The sequence below is a fragment of the Gorilla gorilla genome, chromosome 14 (genome assembly GCF_029281585.2).
Source record: "Gorilla gorilla gorilla isolate KB3781 chromosome 14, NHGRI_mGorGor1-v2.1_pri, whole genome shotgun sequence".
NCBI lineage: Eukaryota > Metazoa > Chordata > Mammalia > Primates > Hominidae > Gorilla > Gorilla gorilla.
In genome coordinates, this window is record NC_073238.2 from 96,157,469 (window position 1) to 96,178,692 (window position 21,224).

Genomic DNA, 21,224 nt, shown 5'->3' on the forward strand with positions numbered 1-21,224 from the left:
AGCACATACTAAATAGAGTCTTAAAGTCTGAAAATTTTTTGAAAGAAATTTTTAATGCCCAATGTATTTTTGAGAAAGTTACATTTTATATCATAAACGGCATTAAAGGAAACAATTTTACACTAAGACAAATTTAAATAAATGTAAAAATATGCAACAACTAGAATATGTCAATATACTATTATCTAAAATATGATGACTATCATTTCCTTTACCTATTGCTGCATAATTGACTGTTCCAAAGCATAGTGCTTTAAAACAACAATCTTATTATTTTCATAAATTTGTGGGTCCAAAATTTAGGCAGAGTTTTACTGGGCAGTTTTATTCCATACAGCTTTGGTAAGGGAATTATCTCAGCTTATTCAATGGTAGCTAAGCTGGTGTGCAGTGTCCAAGAAGGCTTCTATTGTCTACCTGCTTTGTTCAAAGGGGCATTTACAAAGCTGGGTTCAGCTGAATCTTTCTTTCTCTTCAAGACATCTCAGGTCTCTTGTAAACACTCTTTCCAGCAAGGTAGCAAGATTCACATAATAACTCAGAACTCCAAGAGGAAAAAAGCAAAAAAGGCCATTTCTCTTAAAGGCTAGGCCAATAATGAGCATAGTGTCATTTTAACTGTATTCTATTAGTGACAGTCACAGGCCAGCCAAAATTCAAGAGGAGTGGACATCACCTCCACTGCTCAATGGGACAAGAAGCAATAGATTTGCAGCCAGCTTTAAACTGTTCCTGTGACATGTTATTTCTCCCTGTCTTCTCTATGTACTGTTTTGTTTAAAATGGAAAGATAATACCAAATTAAATGTGCATTTGCATAGTGTACAATCTTTACATACTTTACAATTTTTTATTAATTTTGTGAGATTCTCAATAATTATGATGAAAACCAGTACACCCTGAAACATATTTCAAAACAAAAATTAATTAGAATCTGAATTTTTCATTGCATTTTCACATGTATGTCCCAGTCAAGAATACCAGAAGTAAAACTAGGAAACAGCACACAAAAAAAAATTCTCTATCAGTAGAAGGGGAAATAAAGCTTCAAGAAAGGAATTGTGTGAAAATTCAGATGTAAAAAGGTGGTATGTGCTGATATGCATGTGTGTGTTTGCATCCTGCTTTATATTTGAATGGGACATAAAAAGAGGAAGAGAGAGACAAAAATAAAAGACAGAGTAAAAAGGTGCAATGAAGAAGAAACATAATAGAAAGCTCAATTATATATACTGATTGTGATGGTTAATATTGAGCGTCAACTTGGTTGGAATGAAGGGTGTAAAGCATTGTTCCTGGGTGTGTCTGTGAGGGTGTTGCTAAAGGAGAGTAACATTTGAGTCAGTGGACTTGGAGAGGCAGACCCACTCTCAATCTGGGTGGGCACCAACTAATCAGCTGCCAGTACGGCTAGTATAAAAGCAGGCAGAGGAATGTGGAAGGATTAGACTGGCTTAGTCTTCCACCCTACATCTATCTCCTGTGCTGGATGCTCCCTGCCCTTGAACATCGGACTCTGAGTTCTTCTGCTTTGTTACTTTTGGACTTTTGGCCACATATTGAAGGCTGCACTGTCTGCTTCCCTATTTTTTGAGGTTTCTGGGACTCAGACTGGCTCTCTAGCTCATCAGCTTGCAGATGGCCTATTGTGGGACCTCACCTTGTGATCACCTATGTCAATACTCTTTAATAAACTCTCCTTTATATACACATCTATACTATTAGTTCCGTCCCTCTAGAGAACGCTGACTAATGTACTGATGTTTAGAATTTTCTCTATTTACTCCATGTGATTTGTTGACAACAAGCAAAGAATATCCCACAGTCATAGTTAGTGCTCTGAGAGTTTGAGTTAGGAGCCCTGAACTTTTGGACTCGGTGAGGTAGAAGAGATAACACTACTGAGCAAGTAGAGAGAGAGAGGCGAGGCTGTGGGTGAATTCTTTCATGAGAGAATAGTTTACATAAAAGGAAAAATGGAGGAATCAGACCTTACCCTTAACATGGCAGAAACATAATGGTCAGTGAATTATTTTTTATTTTTAAGAACTGAATGTGCAGAACTTAAGAGTTGACAGATGTCTGATTCTGTATTTTTGAGGAAGAAATGCCATTAATTGATAACAGTACTTTTAAGTATCACAAAGCAGCATATATTAATTGCTAAATGAGTGGTTATCTGAAAACCTTCCTCTGAATTTGGAAGAAAGTGAAATGAATAATGACTACTGCATCATGCATGGACTCCCTGAGATATGATTATTTTAAACTAGACATTAAAGAGCACACTTTGGTCATATAGAGCAATCTAGAAGGACATCCCAGCTGAGGATAAAAGAATTCACAGAATTTTTCTGTCTCTACCTTAACTGACTATATAGATATTTTTCCATTATCTGTTTAGAAATTTTTAAAAAATCAATGCTGGTTTGCATACCATTAAGTCAATTAGAAATTACTCGTTGCTATTCAATTATTTTGTAAATATTGGAAAGTGCCTATTGTATATTAACCATCATGATAAGATATGGATTGGTTTAAAAAATGAATAAAAAAAAGTCCCTCCCATTGAGAGGCTTATGGTGTAATGGATATCATGAAAAATCAAACAAAAGATTGCATTATATTAAAAATGGTTATAATGGAGGGGTGGAATACATAGTATTGCAGCAGAGAAAGTGTTTACCAACAGATTTGGAGAAAGGCTAAAACAAGAGCTGAGGCCATCTCTGTAGTTTACTGCTAAAATGCAGGACACTGCACAGTACTGGGCACCTAGTAGGAGTTCAGACCTAATTAATGAACTGAATGAATAAATACTTGAATAATTACTAAACAGAAGAGTTGAAACTGAAAAAAAACTTCATGTATTTGTCTTAGTACATAAGAGGCATAGGGTGAGAGTCTGTGAAAGAAGCTTTCTGTCAAGTGAATAAGGCATTCATGTAAAAAAAAATTAAAATTGAGAAACGATGTATTTAGAGAATAGCATTCTGGCAATATGCTACAGTGAGAGGGCATATTTTTTAATTGAAAAGTGGAGGAAATTTAGCTGAGGCATTATTAAATGCAGAGGCAAGATCACCATGGGTCCTGTTAACTATGATTTGCATTTAGATTTTTGCTTTTCTTGAAGGCTGAGAAGAACCAGTGAAAGAGTTTTAAGTGCTAAAGTGACATAATCATATTTTGAATTCCCAATGGTCCCTTTGACAGCAATGGGAGAGTCAATGGGAAGTTTTCAAACCTGGAAGCAAAGAGCTCGGAACAGTAATAATATAGACTAATAATGAAAGTTGAATGATCAATAACAAAGACCATGTAAAAGAGGGAAGATGAGTTTGAGTTCATTTTATCATGAGGGATGAGACAGGGCTGTGATAATTATGGATTTGTGACTGGGGCCTGGGCAGAGGGTTTGTCTTTACTCAGAGGACAAAAACCAGGATTGAAGTATTGGGGTGGAAGGTAGTTTTATTTTGAAGATAATGATTTACAGGTGGGACCTCACCTTGTGGTGCTTGTGGATATCCAAGTGACTGTGCAGTGTAATGCCAAAGTTATGAATTTGGAAGTCTACAGACAGACCATGGTGGAATTATATATGTATACTATCAGTGTATAGTGGAAGTATTGAGCTGGGATAGAATCTTCTGGGTTACTGTGTAACTGAGAAGAGTTACAAAAAACAGAATGCAGCAGACTGTAGTTTAAAAATACCAACTTTTTAGGGTGAACACAAATCCATAAAAAATATTGACAATAATTTGAGTATGATTATGAAAATCAATGAGAGATAATGTGAAACTAAGAGATAAAGAGGACAACTGTGTTGAATGACACAAGAGTGTCAAGAAAAATAAGTTATAACAATTATTAGTTATATTTGAATGTATTTCAAATTAGAGTTGGTGAAGTATTTTTTTTTTTAATTCCTAAATGCAAACCAACAAGTTATGCTATCTAATGTGAGAAGCTTGTCCAAAAAGGAAGAAAGGAAGAAAAGAAGTAAAGGGTAAGGAGAAAAAATAATTAAATAAACAAGAGTTTATTACCGAGTAAACACTCATGGTTTTATTTATGTCATAGTATAACCAAATACACATACACATAGACCTACACACACACATAAGGTTTCAAAAAGGTGATAAATTGCATTTGGTATGTTTTCTTGTTGTGACTTTAAGTTTATGCTTAATCTTATTATTTCAAAATGTAATTCTGACATAGATTAGCTATTATAAACAGAATTGGCATTAAACCAAAAAGTAACGTTTTCGATTTCTAATAATAGAAGTGACTAGAGTACACTAAATTTAATTTTAAGGCATTAACTAAACACAGACACACACATATATATATACACACACACACACTGCGTAATAGATGATTAACTATAATTGTTTTCCTGAAGAAAATATATATTGATATTAGAATTAAAGACCGCCAGGAGTAAAATGCTTCTGCCAATATTAGCAATAATAAATTGTAATAAACTCATCATTGAAGACTTTTCATGATTAGAATGTACATAAAAACAGATTAGGATATTTTTCAAAAAATAAGCATTAGGGATTAACATTAGTGATAATTATCACTTCTGTGTGATAGTTTGTATTTGATAAATACTGGATGATTGACATCTCAAAGATACATGTGCATAACTTTGATATATACACATATAATGTCAAAAAAGTATTAAAGTATACATTTTTACTAGTTTTGAATACTAAGAAAGTATTCAAAAATATTCTATCAAGTGTTTAACAAGGCTAGCAAACATATTTTTACCATTTTTCTCATCCTTTCATTTCTTCCCCCTGTACTTTACTAAGCCTTAGGTCAAGCTATCAGGACTCAATAATGTTGTGCTGTAGCGGAAACGTTGTCTTGTATACATAGTGAACCTAAAGTAACACATTGTTTTTCAAGATGAAACTGATTAAAATAAAATTAAAAAGGAAATTCATACTTTGAATTTCTCGACCTTTTGTAGATACTAAAAAGGACAAAACCAAGTTATGAGCAAATACGAGGTAAAAGAGAAAGGAATAAGAACAAAATCTCAAAGCTCTGGAAGACATACATTCTGTTTTAAACTACTAAAAAGAAGAAAGCTGGGCGTGGTGGCTCACGCCTGTAATCCCAGCACTTCGGGAGGCTGAGGTGGGAGGATCACAAGGTCAGGGGTTCAAGACCAGCCTGATCAACATGGTGAAACCCTGTGTCTACTAAAAATACAAAAATTAGCCTGACGTGGTGGTGCACACCTGTAATCCGAGCTACTCAGGAGGCTGAGGCGGGAGAACTGCTTGAACCCAGGAGGCAGAGGTTGCAGTGAACCGAGACTGTGCCACTGCACTCCAGCCTGGGCAACAGAGTGAGACTCTGCCTCAGAAAAAAAAAAAAAAAAAAAAAAAAAAGAAGGAAAAAAGAAATAAGTTGGTTGTAATACCTCCTACTTAGGATTAACTTTATTTTTAGGTTGTACATTCTAATTACATAAAGGCTTCAAAGAAGAATCCATCACTTCTTATCTTATTTTGTATTGGCAGACATATTCAACTCCTAGGACTATTTCCTTCTCACATCAATTGAACTAAATCAATTAAGTCATCCTTACCTAACCTAATTAATGTGATAGCACAAGCAGAAAGCAAACTATTGCTTTTGAGTTTAGTTTCTAAAATGTCCTTCATAGTGAATAACGTTATTAATGGAAATGGAAGAACATATTTAAAATAACAAAATGAAACAAAATAAAAATATGATTTAACAGATTAAACATGGAATGTATTTTCCTACTTAGTAGAAATCTGATGGAATAAAATGTTTCCCCTTCTTCACTTACAACATAATCCCTCTATTTTTAAGTTTAGTAAATCCTTTGCAAATGTGCAGAGTGAGCATTTTCTCTGAATAACCCCTTCTGAAACCTTACTGTTTAGTCCAGATAGATGTGGATATAGGAGGGCCCTAGATAGATGCTTCTAAGTGATCAGTGATTGTCTTCTCATGTTGGTATGTAGAATTTTATCACTTGTTTCTGGTGCATTGAAGTCATAACATTTATAGGCCTGAATCATATCAATTTTTTTCCCAAAACACATTGTCTGTCAAGGTTTCAGATATGTATCTATACATCCGTTCTTTGTACCACGGTATTATTTGGCCTTGAAATTAGAAAGGCCAAAATAACCAAAATATCTACTGATTCTTCCTGCCTCCAGAGATGTAAAAATACACAGACATCAACACAGCTGCACTTAACACAATTCATGGTTTTGTCTAGGTAAAGGATCATAATCTTTGTAGATTCTTTAGTGGTGGATTGTCCTATTTCACTCAGTCTGTGGATTCAAGCTCTGACGAGAGTGCCTCCTCCACACCGCTCAGTTGTTTGTAGTATGAGAATGCAAAACAGGCCGGGCGTGGTGACTCACGCCTGTAATCTCAGCACTTGGGGAGGCCGAGGCGGGCGGATCACCTTAGGTCAGGAGTTTGAGACCGTCCTAGCCAACATGGTGAAACCACATCTCTACTAAAAATACCAAAAAAAAATTAGCCAGACCTGGTGGTGGGCGCCTGTAATCTCAGCTACTTGGGAGGCTGAGCCAGAGGATCGCTAAAACCTGGGAGGTGGAGGTTGCAGTGATCTGAGATCACACCATTGCACACCAGCCTGGGTGACAAGAGTGAAACTCTGTCTCAAAAAAAAAAAAAAAAAAAAAAGCAAAACAAAGGTTTATTGGATAGTTGGACTAGTGTCTGGGAAAAAGAAAAAGATGGAAGTGCAGTTTCTCCCCTTATCAAATTATGATTCTGGAGGAAAAAAGACAAGTAAACGAGTGAATGATGGAGAGCATTGACTGGATGCCTACACTGAAATCAGGAAGGCTTTCTGACAAGGACAACATCTGAGCATGGATTTGAAGAGTCATTTGGCATGTACCAAGCAAGGGATGGAGTGAAAGGACATTGTGGGGGTTGCTGGAAACGTTTCAGAGCATAGAAATTTGAACAGGGATAGCTTGAGAAATCCCAAATACAACTCCAATATCTCCTATCTTATAATCCTTATCTCAATCCTAATAAATCTAAAATTAAAGTTTTTATTGTACCACCCATAGTTCTTCTCACACTTTCCCATGTTAGATAACGGACCCATCATCACCTTTCAAGCAAAAATATGAGGGGGAGTCAGTTTCAATTTTTCCTTTTCTCTCATCCCTCAGGATCAATGCATCACCAACTTCATGTTTCTGCCTCCAAAATATGTCTAGTATCTGTCCTCATTTTTCTGTTCTCCCAGCTATCCATCTAAGCCAGGACATATTAATTATTTAATTTAATAACTGCTATTTCTTTCTGTCTGGTCTCCATGCTTCTACTTTTATTCATCTACAAATTATATTCTACATGGCAGCAAGAGTAATTTCCTAAAAACATATATTTGATAAGGTCATGCTCTGTGTAAAACACTTAAATGACCATATATTACAGCGCAGTTAAAATATAAACTCTTTACATTAATATACAACTTCTTAACTTCAAATCATTCATGCCATTCCCTAATTTATTATTTTTCAGCTGTATTATACTTGGCTTTTCTCTATTAGACCACCAAGCCTTAGAATTTTGCACTTGTCACTCCACCCTGAGTCACACACAGTGCTTACATTGGGGATGATGTAGTCCTTCTTTGATATATTGTTAAAAGTTTCTTCTACAGATCCACATAACTATTCTATACATGCATTTGGTATGTATCTAATGTTAAATGCAACCTACGTGAGGGCTAGTCAAAATCAGCCTAGATTAACACTATATCCCTAGTACCTGCCATCATACTGCCAACTTAACATGTATTTGTTAAGTGAATGAAAATTAAATGTTCTAAAATCTTTATTCCATGTTCATTTTTCCCTTAAAAACTATATGGTAGTGTTGGTGAACTCACTGGTTGGCTATTTTTGCTATAGGAAAGTCACGATTTGCATTAAGAAAATTATTGTAGCTTCCCAGGAAGGGCTTTCTGTTTCCATAGCAGGGAGATACCCATCACCTCACTTGATATAAAGCCTGACATAAGGCAGATAAGGACCTGAAATTAACTAGTGGAAGAAGAGACAGCTGATGAAAGAGACTGATTTTAGGGATGGAAGTATGTATTCAGGTACCTTTATGGCTAACTCCTTTTGTTTGCATGCCATAGTAGACAGGAAAAGGTTTTCTTGCTCTTAATTTTTTTTCCTGCTAGTCTCTACAGTACACACTGAAACTTGTTCTGTTGGTAGGGAGGAAGTGTTTTGATATGGGTGAAAGGTAATGCAAACAGTTACAGAACTCATATCCTACATAAGTATAAGTCTAATGACTCGTTTTGTTATTAATTAAAGATTAAAGACTAAGGTAAGGAACAATCTGATTTACAAGAAGAGACATCAACATAAAATATTTAGGACTAGAGTCCTAGCTTGTAAGAGAACCGTATATTGAACCACCATATCCATCATGTATACATATATATATATATTACCTCAAACTCTCTGTAAGTCTTCATGGCCATAGTCAAAATCAATTTTTTAAATTTTTTTCCCTTATAACACAGGTTTGAAGATTTTTTATTGATATAATAAACACCACTAGAAATAAGAAAATGTTAAGAAACTCCTCGATATTCAGAAAAGCACTCAATTTGGAACAGTCTTAGGTATAGAACACTTTGCTAAAAATGATGATTTGAAAAGACACTAGTTTGAAAATATTCTGACTTGAAGAATTTGACCTTTAACTAATAGGTAGCGCAATCACTGTACATGAGAACTCATCTTTGACACAAACGTGGCTGACTATATGCAACCGAGGCAACGCTGCTGTTTTGCTAAATATTTTACCATGAAAATGTCTTATTATAAGTTGATCTGAAAAGATTTCCTGAGAAGGTTTCTTTGTTTTCTGATTTGTATTGTTTCTGTTTTTGTTGGCAGGGTGGGTGACTGAGTGTTAATGACTCGTGAAGGAAGGCAGGAAATTAAAATATAGGAAATGGCAAGGTATTGGAGGGTATAGTCAAAGAAAAAAATAATGGAAAATCTTGGAAAGGGCAAAAAGAAAATCATGAACTTTGAGAGGAAAAGAAATTAGGCTTTCAGAATGAATATCTTGTAGTTAGGCATTCATGCCAGGGGCTGCCTTAGACGATGTCTCAAATTTGTGTCATTTCAATGCTTTTGGTTGCAGAGAATTTTGCTATGGAGACTTATCCACAGCTTTAGTAGGACACATTGATTTGTAGTTATTGTGATTTGTATTCGAAGCAGGTTTTCAACGCAATCCTCATAACTGCAGTAAAGGTTGCTAGGTCAGAATGTTTCATCTTAATGAATAATTTATGTAACACTAAGTCACATGTTAAACTGTAAGAAGTACTATTGTCGGTGAACACTTTGGAATGTGAATCTAGTTTTAAATTTCTACTTGCTTCAGTTGAAGAGAAAAAAATATGAGTTTGGTTTATTTTCAAGGAAATCAGAAAGCTCTTGAAAAAGATAAAGCGACTCCCATGACAAGTGCAGAGGATTCCATTTTACAGTTTCACATCTAAAAGAAACAAAATACTAATTGATAAACCAAAATTTAAAACCTGCATTAAATCTAAAAAATTACATAAAATGCCTGCAGAATGGAGAGGACTATTTAAAACTAGGCCAGACTAATAAATGTAATTTGAGGATAAATTAGACTTTCCAGATTCCCTTTGGTCTCAAACCAGGATATTGCAATCTATTCAAACAAAACTGTTGAACAGCCAAGGGTCTTGCTATTACTAGGCTTTTCAGCAGAAAAGGAAGCTCTCTATTTATCAGTGTCCATTTCCCTATTAGAGTAAAGCACTATATTTTCTTCTTCCATCCCTTGTTCAAATATTCCAGTCATCTCAAGGTTTTCTAGAAATAAAATGCAACCACATATGTCAGCAATATTAGGAATATCTGATACACACAGTTAACTTTCACTGCTGGCAAAGTAAGTGCACAATAAATATTTACCAACATGCATGTATATATTTAGACATATACACAATAAATGTAGCATTCCTCCCAATGCAGAGTGATTAGAAAAATAATTTTAAAAAGCTAACATATGTGGGGTGCTTACCAGTAACTTTAATGGTGAAATTATTTTATTCCCATAACCCAATGTGAGCTGTATGACAGTATACTGAAAAGCATGTATGACAACATGACAAATTATAACACTGTGATTTACTAATATTGGGTAACATGCCTCAGGCTATGCTGTTTGTAAATATCAGAGCAGGAATATCACCAAGGTCTAATCAAGAGCCTATGGTTCTAACCATTTCCCTGTGTGTTGTCAATCCTAAAAAGAAATGGAAGAAGCAAATAAAAATGACTCCAAAATACCCTCTATTGCTCTTGACTGTTGACAGATTGAAAGGCCCAAGGCCTGCTATTAGATTCTCATTAGAATAGACGTTATTAGTTTTTATGGAACCCTGGACTTCTTACAGCCTTGCTTATTTTCACTGAAGATTGGGTAAACTTTTTTTTTAATTTTATTATTATTATACTTTAAGTTTTAGGGTACATGTGCACAACGTGCAGGTTTGTTACATATGTATACATGTGCCATGTTGGTGTGCTGCACCCATTAACTGGTCATTTAGCATTAGGTATATCTCCTAATGCTATCACTCCCCCCCCTCCCCCCACCCCAGAACAGTCCCCAGTGTGTGATGTTCCCCTTCCTGTGTCCATGTGATCTCATTGTTCAATTCCCACCAATGAGTGAGAACATGTGGTGTTTGGTTTTTTGTCCTTGTGATACTTTGCTGAGAATGATGGTTTCCAGTTTCATCCATGTCCCTACAAAGGACATGAACTCATCATTTTTTATGGCTGCATAGTATTCCACAGTGTATATGTGCCATATTTTCTTAATCCAGTCTATCGTTGTTGGACATTTAGGTTGGTTCCAAGTCTTTGCTATTGTGAATAGTGCTGCAATAAACATACACGTGCATGCGCCTTTATAGCAGCGTGATTTATAATCCTTTGGGTATATACCCAGTAATGGGATGGCTGGGTCAAATGGTATTTCTAGTTCTAGATCCCTGAGGAATCGCCACACTGACTTCCACAAGGGTTGAACAAGTTTACAGTCCCAGCAACAGTGTAAAACTGTTCCTATTTCTCCACATCCTCTCCAGCACCTGTTGTTGCCTGACTTTTTAATAATCGCCATTCTAACTGGTGTGAGATGGTATCTCATTGTGGTTTTGATTTGCATTTCTCTGATGGCCAGTGATGATGAGCATTTTTTCGTGTGTTTTTTGGCTGCATAAATGTCCTATTGTGAGAAGTGTCTGTTCATATCCTTTGCCTACTTGTTGATTGGGTTGTTTGTTTTTTCTTGTAAATTAGTTTGAGTTCATTGTAGATTCTGAATATTAGCCCTTTGTCAGATGAGTAGGTTGCGAAAATTTTCTCCCATTCTGTAGGTTGCCTGTTCACTCTGATGGTAGTTTCTTTTGCTGTGCAGAAGCTCTTTAGTTTAATTAGATCCCATTTGTCAATTTTGTCTTTTGTTGCCATTGCTTTTGGTGTTTTAGACGTGAAGTCCTTGCCCGGTATTGCCTAGGTTTTCTTCTAGGGTTTTTATGGTTTTAGGTCTAACATTTAAGTCTTTAATCCATCTTGAATTAATTTTTGCATAAGGTGTAAGGAAGAGATCCAGTTTCAGCTTTCTACATATGGCTAGCCAGTTTTCCCAGCACCATTTATTAAACAGGGAATCCTTTCCCCATTGCTTGTTTGTCTCAGGTTTGTCAAAGATCAGATAGTTGTAGATATGTGGCTCTGTTCTCTTCCATTTGTCTATATCTCTGTTTTGGTATCAGTACCATGCTGTTTTGGTTACTGTAGCCTTGTAGCATAGTTTGAAGTCAGGTAGCGTGATGCCTCCAGCTTTGTTCTTTTGGCTTAGGATTGATTTGGCGACATGGGCTCTTTTTTGGTTCCATAAGAACTTAAAAGTAGTTTTTTCCGATTCTGTGAAGAAAGTCATTGTTAGCTTGATGGGGATTGCATTGAATCTATAAATTACCTTGGGCAGTATGGCCATTTTCACGATATTGATTCTTCCTACCCATGAGCATGGAATGTTCTTCCATTTGTTTGTATCCTCTTTTATTTCATTGAGCAGTGGTTTGTAGTTCTCCTTGAAGAGGTCCTTCATATCCCTTGTAAGTTGGATTCCTAGTTATTTTATTCTCTTTGAAGCAATTGTGAATGGGAGTTCACTCATGATTTGGCTCTCTGTTTGTCTGCTATTGGTGTATAAGAATGCTTGTGATTTTTGTACATTGATTTTGTATCCTGAGACTTTGCTGAAGTTGCTGATCAGCTTGAGGAGATTTTAGGCTGAGACGATGGGGTTTTCTAGATATACAATCATGTCATCTGCAAACAGGGACAATTTGACTTCCTTTTTTCCTAATTGAATGCCCTTTATTTCCTTCTCCTGGCTGATTGCCCTGGCCAGAACTTCCAACACTATGTTGAATAGGAGTGGTGAGAAAGGGCATCCCTGTCTTGTGCCAGTTTTCAAAGGCAATGCTTCCAGTTTTTGCCCATTCAGTATGATATTGGCTGTGAGTTTGTCATAGATGGCTCTTATTATTTTGAGATATGTCCCATCAATACCAAATTGATTGAGAGTTTTTAGCATGAAGTGTTGTTGAATTTTGTCAAAGGCCTTTTCTGCATCTGTTGAGATAATCATGTGGTTTTTGTCTTTGGTTCTGTTGATATGCTGGATTACATTTATTGATTTGCATATGTTGAACCAGCCTTGCATCCCAGGGATGAAGCCCACTTGATCGTGGTGGATAAGCTTTTTGATGTGCTGCTGGATTCAGTTTGCCAGTATTTTATTGAGGATTTTTGCATCAATGTACATCAAGGATATTGGTCTAAAATTCTCTTTTTTGGTTGTGTCTCTGCCAGGCTTTGGAATCAGGATGATGCTGGCCTCACAAAATGAGTTAGGGAGGATTCCTTCTTTTCTGTTGATTGGAATAGTTTCAGAAGGAATGGTACCAGCTCCTCTTTGTACCTCTGGTAGAAATCGGCTGTGAATCCATCCAGTCCTGGACTTTTTTGGTTGGTAAGCTATTGATTATTGCCTCAATTTCAGAGCCTGTTATTGGTCTATTCAGAGATTCAACTTCTTCCTGGTTTAGTCTTGGGAGGATGTATGTGCCAAGGAATTTATCCATTTCTTCTAGATTTTCTAGTTTATTTGCATAGAGGTGTTTATAGTATTCTCTGATGGTAATTTGTATTTCTGTGGGATCGGTGGTGATATCCCCTTCATCATTTTTTATTGCGTCTATTTGATTCTTCTCTCTTTTCTTCTTTATTAGTCTTGCTAGCGGTCTATCAATTTTGTTGATCTTTTCAAAAAACCAGCTCCTGGTTTCATTAATTTTTTGAAGGGTTTTTTGTGTCTCTATTTCCTTCAGTTCTGCTCTGATCTTAGTTATTTCTTGCCTTCTGCTAGCTTTTGAATGTGTTTGCTCTTGCTTTTCTAGTTCTTTTAATTGTGATGTTAGGGTGTCAATTTTAGATCTTTCCTGCTTTCTCTTGTGGGCATTTAGTGCTATAAATTTCCCTCTACCACTGCTGTGAATGTCTCCCAGAGATTCTGGTATGTTATGTCTTTGTTCTCGTTGGTTTCAAATAACATCTTTATTTCTGCCTTCATTTCCTTATTTACCCAGTAGTCATTCAGGAGCAGGTTGTTCAGTTTCCATGTAGTTGAGTGGTTTTGAGGGAGTTTCTTAATCCTAAGTTCTAGTTTGATTGCACTGTGGTCTGAGAGATAGTTTGTTACAATTTCTGTTCTTTTACATTTGCTGAGGAGTGCTTTACTTCCAACTATGTGGTCAATTTTGGAGTATGTGTGGTGTGGTGTTGAAAACAATGTATATTCTGTTGATTTGGGGTGGAGAGTTCTGTAGATGTCTATTAGGTCTGCTTAGTGCAGAGCTGAGTTCAATTCCTGTGTATCCTTGTTAACTTTCTGTCTCATTGATCTGTCTAATGTTGACAATGGGGTGTTAAAGTCTCCCATTATTATTGTGTGGGAGTCTAAGTCTCTTTGTCGGTCACTAAGGACTTGCTTTATGAATCTGGGTGCTCCCGTATTGGGTGCATATATATTTAGGACAGTTAGCTCTTCTTGTTGAATTGATCCCTTTACCGTTATGTAATGGCCTTCTTTGTCTCTTTTGATCTTTGTTGGGTTAAAGTCTGTTTTATCAGAGACTAGGATTGCAACCTCTGCCTTTTTTTGTTTTCCATTTGCTTGGTAGATCTTCCTCCATCCCTTTATTTTGAGCCTATGTGTGTCTCTGTATGTGAGATGGGTTTCCTGAATACAGCACACTGATGGGTCTTGACTCTTTATCCAATTTGCCAGTCTGTGTCTTTTAATTGGAGCATTTAGCCCATTTACATTTAAGGTTAATATTGTTATGTGTGAATTTGATCCTGTCATTATGATGTTAGCTGGTTATTTTGCTTGTTAGTTGGTGCAGTTTCTTCCTAGCCTTGATGGTCTTTACAATTTGGCATGATTTTGTAGTGGCTGGTACCGGTTGTTTCTTTCCATGTTTTGTGCTTCCTTCAGGAGCTCTTTTAGGGCAGGCCTGATGGTGACAAAATCTCTCAGCATTTGCTTGTCTGTAAAGTATTTTATTTCTCCTTCACTTATGAAGCTTAGTTTGGCTGGATATGAAATTCTGGGTTGAAAATTCTTTTCTTTAAGAATGTTGAATATTGGCCCCCACTCTCTTCTGGCTTGTAGAGTTTCTGCCGAGAGATCAGCTGTTAGTCTGATGGGCTTCCCTTTGTGGGTAACCCGACCTTTCTCTCTGGCTGCCCTTAACATTTTTTCCTTCATTTCAACTTTGGTGAATCTGACAATTATGTGTCTTGGAGTTGCTCTTCTCGAGGAGTATCTCTGTGGCATTCTCTGTATTTCCTGAATTTGAATGTGGCCTGCCTTGCTAGATTGGGGAAGTTCTCCTGGATAATATCCTGCAGAGTATTTTCCAACTTGGTTCCATTCTCCCCATCACTTTCAGGTACACCAATCAGATGTAGATTTGGTCTTTTTACATAGTCCCATATTTCTTGGAGGCTTTGTGTGTTTCTTTTTATTCTTTTTTCTCTAAACTTCTCTTCTCACTTCATTTCACTCATTTCGTCTTCCATCACTGATACCCTTTCTTCCAGTTGATCACATTGGCTACTGAGGCTTCTGCATTAATCATGTCACTCTCATGCCTTGGTTTTCAGCTCCTTCAGGTCCTTTAAGGACTTCTCTGCATTGGTTTTTCTAGTTATCCATTCATCTAATTTTTTTTTCAAAGCTTTTAACTTCTTTGTCATTGGTTCGAATTTCCTCCTGTAGCTTGGAGTAGTTTGATCGTCTGAAGCCTTCTTCTCTCAACTCGTCAAAGTCATTCTCTGTCTAGCTTTGTTCCGTTGCTGGTAAGGAGCTGCATTCCTTTGGAGGAGGAGAGGCACTCTGCTTTTTAGAGTTTCCAGTTTTTCTGCTCTGTTTTTTTCCCATCTTTGTGGTTTTATCTACCTTTGGTCTTTGATGATGGTGACGTACAGATGGGTTTTTGGTGTGGATGTCCTTTCTGTTTGTTAGTTTTCCTTCTAACAGACAGGACCCTCAGCTGCAAGTCTGTTGGAGTTTGCTAGAGCTCCATTCCAGACCCTGTTTGCCTGGGTATCAGCAGCAGTGGCTGCAGAACAGTGGCTATTGGTGAACCGCAGATGCTGCTGCCTGATGTTCCTCTGGAAGTTTTGTCTCAGAGGAGTATCCAGCCATGTGAAGTGTCAGTCTGCCCCTACTGGGGGGTGCCTCCCAGTTAGGCTACTCAGGGTTCAGGGACCCACTTGAGGAGGCAATCTGCCCGTTCTCAGATCTCAAGCTGCGTGCTGGGAGAACCACTACTCTCTTCAAAGCTCAGTTGGAAATGCAGAAATCACCTGTCTTCTGCGTCACTCACGCTGGGAGCTGTAGACCGGAGCTGTTCCTATTCAGCCATCTTGGCTCCTCGCCCAGAGTCTCGATTGGGTGAACTATTAACCTCCCATCATATATGGTATATTAAACCATTTTTATTAAGGAAATAATTAGGAATATAAAATGAAAAAATACGTTTTGCAAAGATTAGGTGTTTTATAATTTACAATTATAAAATAAGTAGCAACATGTATGCCTCATTTTAAAGCAACTCTACACTGTGCTTTTATTATAACATTATATCTGATTTTATAAACAAGCAGTTTTAGATTTCTTTGTCTGATTTTTCTTATTCGGCTCCACTGTATCAGTATTTTGCAATCCATATAGGGCCACGATATGACATTCATAATTTAGTATGACTAAATTGTTGCAAACAAATGTGTAGGCAGTAAACAATTATAGAAATTTGTGTTTTACCATTGGTGGAATAGTAATATCAAGGATCTAACACAGTAAACATATGTAGTGAAATATGCATGGTTCCAGCGATCTTATGTGAGGGAAGTGAAGATGTAGGCTCTGAGAATAAATAAATCTGTAATTGGAAACAGATTTAATTAGTTACTATCAGTTTGACTTTGCACAAGTCATGTAATCTTTCAAAGTCCTGGTTTTCCAAACTGTAAAGTTCATGATAATGTTGGTGCCCAATGAAGGTTGTTACATGATGAAATGAAAGAATGCATGCCAAGATTTCCACATTGCCCTGTTCCAGAAAACTCAAAAGATGTTAGCCCTGATTGTGAAGTCACTGGATGTTCGTGATGTCAATGTCTAATGAAATTAAAATTGATATTTTAAAAAACAGTCCATTGGAGAATGACTGGAAAATGGTATCTATCTTTTACTGTTTCATAATTTATTATGTGTTGTTTTGTTGTTTTACTTTGTTTCATTTTCATTTTTTGTTTTCCCAATAGTGTTTGATTGAATACAGAGCATTTTTATAAGCTGGGAAGCCATTTTTCTATATTTAAATTTATTTTCTATTTGGCTCTTATACCAAACTCTTTTTCTAAAGTTCAGGTGAATACTGCCCAAAATTAAATACTTGAAGAGTGTTTTAAAATTATAAAGAGCAAAACTGCCAATTCTTACAACATCTATATTGTGTAATCCAAAACTATATGAAAAAAATATAGAGTAGAATTGTTTTACTAGTTATACATAACTCTAGGAGAATCACTGCCCTCCAAGATAATCACACAAACACCAGTTCCTTGGAATTGTTTTGATGTATAGGTCATTTTGCTATCAGCTTCTACAGTATTAGAGTATAAAATGTGTATGAATCCCTCGTATAATTATGGTCCACATTTTCTATACTCATTTTGAAATATTAGCAGAGCTTAAATATTAGCGGAGCTATAGTCTCAGGACATTTCAGCCTTATGGTCAATTATATGACAGGCCAAATTTCTTACTTGTGTAGAGAGGGGCAGGTTGGAGTGACCTTGATTGTCAACAAGAATGTTAAAATATAATTGTAGGAAGCTCCTTTTCAGAGTCACGTATTTGTTGCTGGTGTTCAAGATGTTGGGCAAAACAATGCTGTGGGTCAAAGTAGAGTGCAAACAGTGTCAGAATAAATAATATCCAAACAGATTAGGGAGAATCATATGGCTAGGGGCTTGAAGAAGTGTAAACTATAGCAAACAGCTGCAGGTATTGTTTTCCTTTTATTTTAAGTCTGTCAGTTTTGCAGCAGCACGCTACGTAAACAAGAATGGCCCGCACTTGTTTCATGGGATCACAGGCTGTTCCTCTGGGAGATGCTAGGAGAGATGAAACACAGGTTACCATGATTTTGTTGATGTGTCCTACTATTTGATTCTATGTAGAAGGAAAGTAAAGGACAGTTGAGGGAGGATTATTCAGATTCCAAATCTCCCTACTTACAAAAAGAAGAATGGATTTTAAAAAGAATTTTAATGACATTGTCGGATTCTAATCTTTAATTTGCATAAACCTGATAATCTGCAGATGATTGCAATTAATTCTTGTTTAGTGTTAGCCTAATTTAACCAATGCAAAACTTATCAAAGAAAACATGGTTGGAAGAAACAGTCTTCACCAATCTAGTATATTAAGAGTAACATTGTCGTGTTTTATATTTTAGTTTGAAAACAACAAACTTAATTTTTAAATCAAGTAGAAATCCAGATACACACGCGCACACACACACACACACAGTTAAACTATTTAGAATGCTTCAGTAAAATAGAAATTTCTTTATAGGCAGAATGTACTTTCATATAAAAAATAGGCTCTGTATGTATTCTTTTATGATAAATGTGCAGGGGATTTGAGGACAGAATTCTGAAATGTTATATTGGTTAAATGAGACTGTAGCATTATGTTCCTAATCCCTGGATCCCCATAAACTTGAAATGGTGTTATTTTGTATCAAAACAAGAGAGAAATTATACAAGCAAATGGTTTGCTTTGTGGCTACAAGCTTAAAGTGATGAAATTGCTAAGAGAAAATGCACAAAAATAGTGCACAGGGAGTCAGATAATTGTATTTTTTTACCTGTATTGTGTTTTGAGTGACTAGCCTATGAAAAATGTAAGGTTGCACTGCTTTATATAGTTCTCTATAAACACTTTACCTTTCCAAACATCCGTAAAATGTTTGGTGAGAAACAGTTCTCTTTCTTGCTTTATATTCTACTTAGTGTAAAGAGTAGTCCCTCTAAGTAATTTTATGTTTATGTTTGATGGTGAACAACCACTAGTATGGTAAAGAAGTGTTCATTTGACGTAGAATTTAAACTGAAGATGCAAAACATTCTCATATAGGCTGAAACATTTTTATTTGTGAAGTCTTTATCTACATTATATAATGATACAAATATTTCTAAATAAGTGGATTTTTCATATTATTAGGATTCAGAATTAAATAATAACTACATTTTGTCTCTTTGTATTTGGCTGAATATATATAGTACATTTTCACCTATTTTCCTTCTAAAATACTGCTCATCACATCTGATATAATTGAATAAAATTGTTAACTATTTATCAAATGAGTTTTGATATATTTTCAAATGCAACAAGAAATTGGAAAAAAAGATGTACTATGGCTCCTTTTATACTATCTTTTATGTGTTTATAATTTGTTTTATATTACTTGGAAGAAAATTATTTGGCTTCAGGCTTATTCAGTGAGCTCAGGAGTATCCTATAGAAAAAGAAAAAAAATTACCAAAGCACTATTAAAATGTCCAGCATAGCTACTTATTTAAAACAACCCAACAGCTTAGTTTTCTACATGTTATGAAACTTCCTGCTTCAAGAAACACTATAAATACATAGACAGTTTTCCAATTCAGAGAATTAATTTAAAAACTAAATGTGTATTGCATTTTGTCCTATAGAGTTCGTAGGACTAACTTCTTTTAACTGAAAAAAAAAAAATAGAAAATCTCACTTTACACTATTGTTTTCCTCTGAATTGCTGATTAATTGACTGACTACTTTTTATTTTGTTATTAAATGGTCAATTTAAAATATAGAAAAAGTGTGGAGCAAAATGGTAGAATAAAAGCTTATATTCTTTGTGTTCCTCCCCCCAGCACCCACTGGAATACTGCATTTTAACAACTGTCTGTACAAAGAAAAGCATTGCCAGCAAGAATAAAAAATCGGGTGAGCACAGTACCCAGTTTTTTTTTTTTTTTTTTAAAGACGGAGTCTCACTCTGTTGCCCAGGCTGGAGTACAGTGGTGCAATCTCGGCTCACTGCAATCTCCACCTCCCGGGTTCACGCCATTCTCCTGCCTCAGCCTCCCAAGTAGCTGGGACTACAGGCACCCACAACCACACCTGGCTAATTTTTTTGTATTTTTAGTAGAGACGGGGTTTCACCATGTTGGCCAGCATGGTCTCGATCTCCTGACCTCGTGATTCACCCGCCTCGGCCTCCCAAAGTGCTGGGATTACAGGTGTGAGCCACCGCGCCTGGCCTATAACAACTTTTACAGTTTCTACAAAGCATGTTTATTATATAAATGTTTACGATTTCTACATAATAGTATACAGTTAAAAAAAACTATTGCAATAAAACTTTCTATAATTAAGTTAAGAAAATTCATAAACCTTTAGGCATACTAAATAAGAGAGGAAGAGAGTGACCCAAATAAATAAAATCAAAGATGAAAAAGTAGACATTACAGCTGTTACAGCAGAAATTCAAAGGATCATTAATGGCTACTATAAACAACTATATGCCAATAAATTGGAAAATGAAGAAGAAATGGATACATTTCTAGACACCTACAACCTACCAAGAATGAACCATGAAGAAATCCGGAACCTGAACACACCAATAACAGGTAACAAGATCCCATAATAAAAACTATCCCAGTAAAGAAAAACCCAGGACCTTATGTCTTCACTGCTAAACTCTACGAAACATTTAAAAAAGAATAAAAATCCTACTCAAACTGTTCCAAAAAGTAGAGAAGAAAGAAATACTTCCAAACTCATTCTACAAAGCCAGTATTACCTTGATACCAAAACCAAAGACACATCAAAAAAATAAAATTACAGATAAATATCTCTGATGAATGTTAATGCAGAAATCCTCCACAAGATACTAGCAAACCAAATTCAACAATGCATTAAAAGATCATTCATCATGATGAAGTGAGATTTAACCCAGAAATGCAAGAGTGGTTCAACATATGCAAATCAGTCAATATGATACATCATATCAACAGAAGAAAAAACAAACACTATAGGATCATTTCAATTGATGCCGAAAAAGAGTTTAATAAAATTCAATCTCGCTGCATGATAAAATCTCCCAAAAAGCTGGGCATAGAAGGAGCATATTTCAACATAATAAAAGCCATAACCATATATGACAGACCCATAGTTAGTATCATTCTGAATGGTGAAAAACTAAAAGCCTTTCCTCTTAGATCTGGAACATGACAAGGATGCCCACTTTCACTACTGTTATTCAACAAAGTACTGGAAGCCCTAGCTAGAGCAGACAAGAGAAGGAAATAAAGGTCATGTGAATTGGAAAGGAAGAAATAACATTATCATTGTTTGCAGATGGTATGATCTGATATATT